This window comes from Limulus polyphemus, unplaced genomic scaffold (assembly GCF_000517525.1).
Source record: "Limulus polyphemus unplaced genomic scaffold, Limulus_polyphemus-2.1.2 Scaffold1570, whole genome shotgun sequence".
Lineage (NCBI taxonomy): Eukaryota > Metazoa > Arthropoda > Merostomata > Xiphosura > Limulidae > Limulus > Limulus polyphemus.
In genome coordinates, this window is record NW_013667180.1 from 212148 (window position 1) to 219934 (window position 7787).

Sequence of the window (7787 nt, forward strand, 5' to 3'; positions counted from 1 at the left end):
GGCTTTATTTGCTGGACTTATATACTAAAAATGAGGGCGCCTGACAAACACTCGGATATTCGCGGAGTTCCTCAATTAAGTTATGATCCTTCTAGAACTCCAGCGTCGCGTGACTTCTGCTGTCGTAACAGTATTATAACAACTTTCAACTCTTTCTTATAATTTTTAAAAGTCATGCAGGTACTATTAGTGTGACGTAGTTTTTGTTGTCACTTTGTATGCGAGTGCTGTGGTAGTATTAATACGTGAAATAAATAATATGGTAAATGCTACAGACTCTAGGTCTTGTACATGTGTACTTCAAGTTAACGTTGGATCTGTTAAAATAGTAGATATAACAGTTAGGACTAACCTTATGCTATTTTTGAACGATTTCTTATATCGCTCTCATATTGTATTTTGTTAAAGAAAACAGTATAAATAGACCCAGAATAAGGTATTTTGCATAAAGTAGAAAATAACTTGTAAAATATTATAAATGGATGTTTTTCATTATCATTTATTAATAAAGAATTGGTAGCACAACAAAAGTTTAGCACTGTTAACCGTTACCAAGTTTCCTTCTCTTTCATGATGGCGTTTTAACCCCGTGCTTTCGTTTTTGTACCATACAGCTTGCAAAAAGAAAACAAAAAAAGGCAAACTATTTTAACAACATTGATGACAAACTCTAAAATCAATGAAATAAACTTTTAGGTTTTTGTTTTATTAAACTAGATTAACCTAAATATATGTTTCTTGTTATAAAATTATGTCAAGAAATTTAGCCATGTTTACGATTAAGTTAGTTGTGTACATTTAGAGGCACGTTTATTTTGAATAAAGTAATTATTCGTTATCGTGTTAGAAATCTTTCTCTTGTCATGCCTGCTAACAACATTAAAAAATTAAAACTTGCAACAATCATTTGATTATTTAATATTTGTGAGTACCTAATATCACCTGTATTTCCAACGCATTTACAAATATATTTTAAGTTGAAAATAGAAGACCTTTTAGGAAAACAAACTAAGACTTGAAAAAAAAACTCATTTTAGTGCCAAAAAACTACCGAGAAATCACCAGAGATCATCTAGACCCCCGCGGCTTCTAGGTTCCGTTTTCGTTCCCTAGTCTCCCGGCCTGATTTTTTCTTGCAATAGTAGTTTTCTCAGTTTTATTTTTCCTGTACGAACTCTTAAATACTGTGACGTAAAAGAATGTGTCTATTCCCATGAAACTGTGAATTAATAAAAATATATATATCAGCCAAGAGCTGCAACACATTTCTCACTGTATAAGAATGCTGCGATCGATATGAGAGTTGGTTTACAGAAGTTAGTCAACGCACACACAACTGCTGATAAAAACAAAAGTGTTAGAGTTGGGTCTTGGCGTTATTATTACAATCTGACACTGTAACTGGTAAACTGACTCCACAAAATGGCTTTACATTTAAAGTTTATGTACATTTCATCACGGGCAGAAAACTACCGTGTATAATAGCAAAAATGGGCACGTCCGAAAGCAGTAAAGCAGGTAGTTCTTTTACATTTGCTAACATCGCAGAAAATGAGCTCTAAAGCTATATAGTCCATATATAATAATAATACATACTGTATTGAAAAACATGCATTTACATTGCAAATGGCCTGAAATCGGAAACTCTTAATACAAATCCAAAATCTATATTAAACAACCTGCAGATTATGTATATATATGAAATGCTCATAATTAAAAATTGTTTTGTATACTGTTTCGTCTGTTATGCACAACATATAATATATAAAATATTGCGTCTATGCCACACCGTTATCTTAGACCGAAGTCCTGCTACAGTATCCCACAATCTTGTATTACCTAAATCTGTATGATACATATAATAAATATGTGCCTGAATTAATATTTTTTTCTTGTTATAAAAAGGTAAAATTTGGCACTTTCCAACGGCCACAGAAGGGCCTGACAAACGTAAGAATTATCGACGAGGGGAGAGACATACAATTTAATTTGTTTCAATTAAAAGGGCGGTTGCACTATTCTGTTATGGTAAAAACATTTAGAGAAAAAACAAAGCAAACTTAATATATACACTGATTATCCCAGTTAATGGTCCTTATTATTATGTTGGAAATTAATAATTATAGTTCCACCATGCGTACTACTACATACTTCGCTTTCACCAATGCGTTAACCAACCGGCTCGGAATTTGGTAAGTGTGTAATTTGAAAATAAACACTAGACGTAATTTTAAGTTTGGTTTAAATGTGAATTTGCTGTTAAGTTAAAGGTATCAGTCAGCGAGAATCATAACTACAATTATATGGAAATAAATGTAAGGAGGCCCAATTACTTTTTATGCGGTGGGGCCCATCTTTTGTAATTACGCCACTGAACTGGAACAAAATAAATAACATTATATTTGATTATCTTACTTATAAGAACATTCCTAAACATACTAAATTCGGTTGTCAGAACAAACTGTATAAATACTAATGTTTAACATACAAGACACTAATTCAGCTCATGAAGTTAGATAGATTTTGACTTATGTGCCCCCCCCCCCAGTGGCAGAGTGGTATGTCTGCGGACTTATACTGCTAAAAACCGGGTTTCGATACCCGTGGTGGGCAGAGCACAGATAGCCCTTTGTGTAGCTTTGTGCTTAATAACAATAACTTAACTTACGTGTGTGGGCAGGATTCTTTACAGTAGGTGTCTGTGACTTGTTGGCGATAAATTTAAAAAATAAACGGACAGCACACAATCCACTTACAATACAGTCTGCGATTATAATACTTTAAAAGTCACCACTATACACTTTTTATGGATAAACTTACAAACACAGTCTAGATGTATTTGAATATAACTCTCTCTAACTTTACCTTCAGTTTTACTATTTTACTTGCACTAAGCTGGTCGCCTATATCAAGACACACAGCAGTGTGTCGTGCGGCCAAAACAACAACTGTTATTAACAGGGGTGGTAGTTTAGCAGTTTTCCATTTTCTGTAGGTCGGACTGTAGTAATACAAACTATCACATATTTTCTTTTCAGTGGATGTGCTTTACTGGAACCTTACTTCACATACCAAATTTCAAGGCAATTCATTAAGAAATACATGAGATATAAAATCTCCAGTTTTGATAGGATTTTCATGGATTATTTTCAAATTTGGTACACTGATAGATCTTTACAACCTACAAGTAGGTGTCAAATATGATCTAAATATATGACACACGTGTAAGGTTATTCAACAAAAACCGCTTAGTTTTGACCAAAATGTTTGCGCACGCTTACGCAAAAAGTCACGTGAGCTATCGGTCTGAACTTTTGACTACAGCTTCACCTAAGAGTAAAGGTGGACCTTTTTTTAGTTTTTAATTAGGCCAAGCAAACTAGGTTAGCAGTGTGTAGCTGAAGTTTTCAAATGAATCACATGGATGGACGATTATTATTCATTGCTGATTTTTGAGCACAAATTTGCTGAATTTTATGAAATTCTCCTAATTAAAGATCGTTTAGCGTCACGTGATATAAGTGTAAATAATGATGCTTGATAAGGCTGAACCGAGCGCATGCTGGTAATGACGAGAAACTGTTAATCTAGTTTCCATGGCATTACTATAAAGGAAGCTAATAACGCTGTTTTAGAGAGGAAAAACTACCACCATATATTTTATAAAGAATCTGGTTGTTTCTATAAAGTATAGATGTGCTCCGAATGATATGGTTGCGATCCTAATGGTAATGTTGGTTACTAATTTTTTAACCCACTATCATGTCCCAGTTGAACAAAAAAAAATGGTCTGGCTAACTAATGAATTAATATTTGCTGTAAAATTCTTATCAATGCTATATGTGTAGCTACCAGTTTGGCCGCGAATTTTGATTTCATTCCTTTAAGTCACACTTTCAATACTTTTTTGGTTGGACCTTTTTCACACCTAAGGTGTTTTTGATTAGATATATATTGCCCAACTGAGGTCTAGAACTTTCTACAAACTACGAGACGTTATGATGTAACAATACTCACTTAAAGCAACGAGAAAAATTCATAAGACCAGGTGGTAAAGGAGCTCGACTCGCAATCTGAGAGTCGCGGGTTCGAATCCCCGTCCCACCAAACATGCTCAGCCCTTCAGCCGTGGGGGCGTTATAATGTTACGGTCAATCCCACTATTCGTTGGTAAAAGAGTAGCCCAAGAGTTGGCGGTGGGTGGTGATGACTAGCTGCCCTCCCTCTAGTCTTACACTGCTAAATTAGGGACGGCTAGCGCAGATAGCCCTCGTGTAGCTTTACGCGAAATTCCAAAAGCAAACAAACAATCATAAGGTTCTAGTAACATGACGTCACAATATAACAATTACCGACTAGTTAAATACGCAACCTATGATTTTTACACAGTTACGTAAACAAACCTGCGATAAATTATCGCTTCTAAAATACCAAATTTAACACTCACACTTTATAACTAGGTAAATCATAACTTTCGTATTAAAGTTAAATGAAAAGGTCGTGGGCTAGTGTTAGCAATCGTTATGATGATTTTCTTTATGTCACAGCGTGTTAAGGTTAATACGTTTTAAGCTATTATAATCATAGTTTCAAGATGGTTCTTACTAACTCAAAAGTGAAAGAAGATCCCGACTTTATTTATTTATGTTTGTGATACAAGACCGTGTAGTGGAAACTAAGATGATATAGAAAAAGAAAATCGTGTTACTACTTAGATTAATTAATACTTGGCGGGCATTAATAAGTAATACACGCCATTATTTAATGGACAAGTTTTGTTTGTTTTAGTGCTGAGATGCAGAAATCGAATCTTGAATTCTAGCGTTACCGATCAGCGACTGTGATTAATCTGCGTGAAAGAATCAAACATTAATTATTTCGTTGACTTAGCAGAAATCAAACGTTAAAAGATAAACTGATTATGCTAATTATTCGTTGTTTAGTTAATTTATTTTAAAAGAATGGCGTACATTAAATAATAAATGACAATTATAGAATGCTATAACTTTAATGAAATGTTCTAGTTAAAATAAATTCGCTCAATACATATCCTTCTGTCAGTGAAAATTACTGTCTAAACCGTTGAAATTTAACAACTTCAACCCATTAAAGCGCATATGTTTCGTTTCTTTGTTTCACGATATTATGCTATAGTCAAAGAAAAAACAAACTATCTTAATAAGTACTTAGAAAAGATGCTGTCAATATTCTAGAGCTTTTAATAGAGTGAACCTTTAAGTACAGTTGTATTTATTTAATGTGCTTCGTTTAAAAAAATTACTTACCCGAGATATTGCATAATGTTATTATTGTACTGAACATAAACGTACACACAAAAGCGTTCAGTTTGTGTAATAAAAGCGCTGCCATGGTTCAGTGCTAAGTTCGAGGATTTATAACGCTAAAAATTAGAGTTCGATACCCGCGGTAGACACAGTACAAATTGCTCACTGTGTAACTGCGCTGTTTGTTTTGAATTTTTTATCTGCGCTAGCCGTCCCTAATTTAGCAGTGTAAAACTAGAGGGAAGGCAGCTAGTCATCACCACCCACCGCCAACTCTTGGGCTACTCTTTTACCAACGAATAGTGGGATTGACCGTCACATTATAACGCCCCCACGGCTGAAAGGGCGAGCATGTTTGGTGTGACGGGGATTCGAACCCGCAACCCACAGATTGCGAGTCGAGCGCCCTAACCACCTTGCCATGCCGGGCCAACTTTGCGCTTAAAAACAAAGAAGGAAAAGCCGTTGTAAATGTAGAACATTAGCGGTACAGTAGTTATTAGATTATTTTGAATTTCCCAATGCATGAGCCTCATCCTAGATATACATCTGCAATTCAATGAAAACAAAAATTGGACTTAATTTTGAATGAAGAAAAGGGTGTTATTATCAAAAGTATTAATTTGTTTCCAAAGATCTTCTGTTTTCATACTGAAAGTTTTTTGTTTTTTTATTGTAGGATACGCTTGAGGTTTTAATGATGCACGAGCTTTCAATCTCGATTGTCAACTGAGAAAAAAAAAGCCGTGTTTGATTATTTCAGGAATTTGTCATCAAAACATAATGTCGCTCAGAATATAGTTATCCAATATAAAGTTTCGACTCTATGAAAATCAATATAATATCGGTACGCATTCTGAAATAGGTAAGTTTATAGTCAAGGGCGTTATTGTTCCATCGTTAATGAATTCATTGTTTGATACCGGTACAATTTCTCATCAAGTTAAAAGTGGATTTCTATTGTGATAAGGCGTATTTTTTTGGTACGTGAAATTTCAAAATCCATTCTATTTAAGTGATTTAAAAGATAACAACAGAGTATTGCGACAAATAATAGTAAATTGCACCAAATGAGGCTGGGAATAATTATTCACGCTAATGTTCTGCTCTTTTAAAAGTACCAATAATCACTAACTCGTTCCTTTTTTGTCATAAAACTACACAACGAAAAGTAATATTTCACTATAAACTTACATTTCACTTTGAAACGCCGACTTAACGTGCATGAATAGTGTTAGCTTTAACTTACATGATGTAGGGTTGTTAAAGAAATAACTTAATTTTCATCCGTTATGAGTGACATTACACCATGTGCAACGTGGGAATTACAAAAAGCCAAGCTGTGAATGTAAGGGGTCTATGAGACGGTTTTTACGGTTTGTAAAGTGAATTTCTTACTTTGAGTCAATTTTATTTAGAAGTATTTCCTTACCAAGATATTTATATGCTAGTATACGCTCTTTTTTTCTTAGCTTTTTCGCCATCTTAAATACGATGTTCTGTACTTGAAGAGTACGTGAATCTTTTTAGATGAAGGTATACAGGGTCGTTAAAAAGTAACTTTATTTTAGATAAAATATCTCAAGTATAACTGGGAGTATCACCAGGAACATGAATAATTACATACACGAGATTAAAATGATATTTGTTTAAGGATATTCGCTCAAAGCTCTTCTCAAGAACTATGTACGCTAGCCGTCCCTTATTTTGAAACGATAGAGTGAAAAAAAAAAGGCAGCTAGTCAACAATCAACTCTTCGGCTATAATTGCCTGATCGAATAGTGTTATTTCACCCTTATCCTTATAATGCATCTACGGCTCCAAAGTGCTGAGTGCGCTAATGGGATCCGCAGATTCATAGTGTAATACGCCAACCATTGAGGCACGCTAAATGATCGGTAACATAATGGAAGAACTAAAAATTCAAATCATAAATGTGAAGAAACATTTTGGCGAACGTTATATGTAGCTTTCACGTTTTATTAAAATATTTTATAGAAAAAGCTTGTTTTGGCCTGGACACAAAACTACCAGAAATTTGACAAGGATATTAATTAAATCAATTAATTCGGTGATGACGGTTAGGATTTATTACATTTTGATGTGGTTATAAACGTGTACGTATTTCTGGTCAATAGAGATGAACAAATTACTTAAGGTAACTAAGACATTACTCAGAGATTTAATGTGAAGCTTTTGGTAATTAAATAAGTTGTTGACAAATAGATACAAACACCTACATTGCACACTTTGATCCTGTATACTTACGTACAAATAAATTGCTTACTCTGTGATTACTCAACTCCCCGAAATATAAATGAAGCCTTAGAATAATTGTCTTTTATGCAGTTCGCAAAATAGTTACGAGGATTACTTGAAAACATTATCATTTTCGTAAGGATGAATTGCTGTTCACTGCGTTTATGATTTTCAAACCATAATGAATCAAATTTATACGCTATTTAGTAGTAATTCATTAAATTATTCAAATAATATTCGAT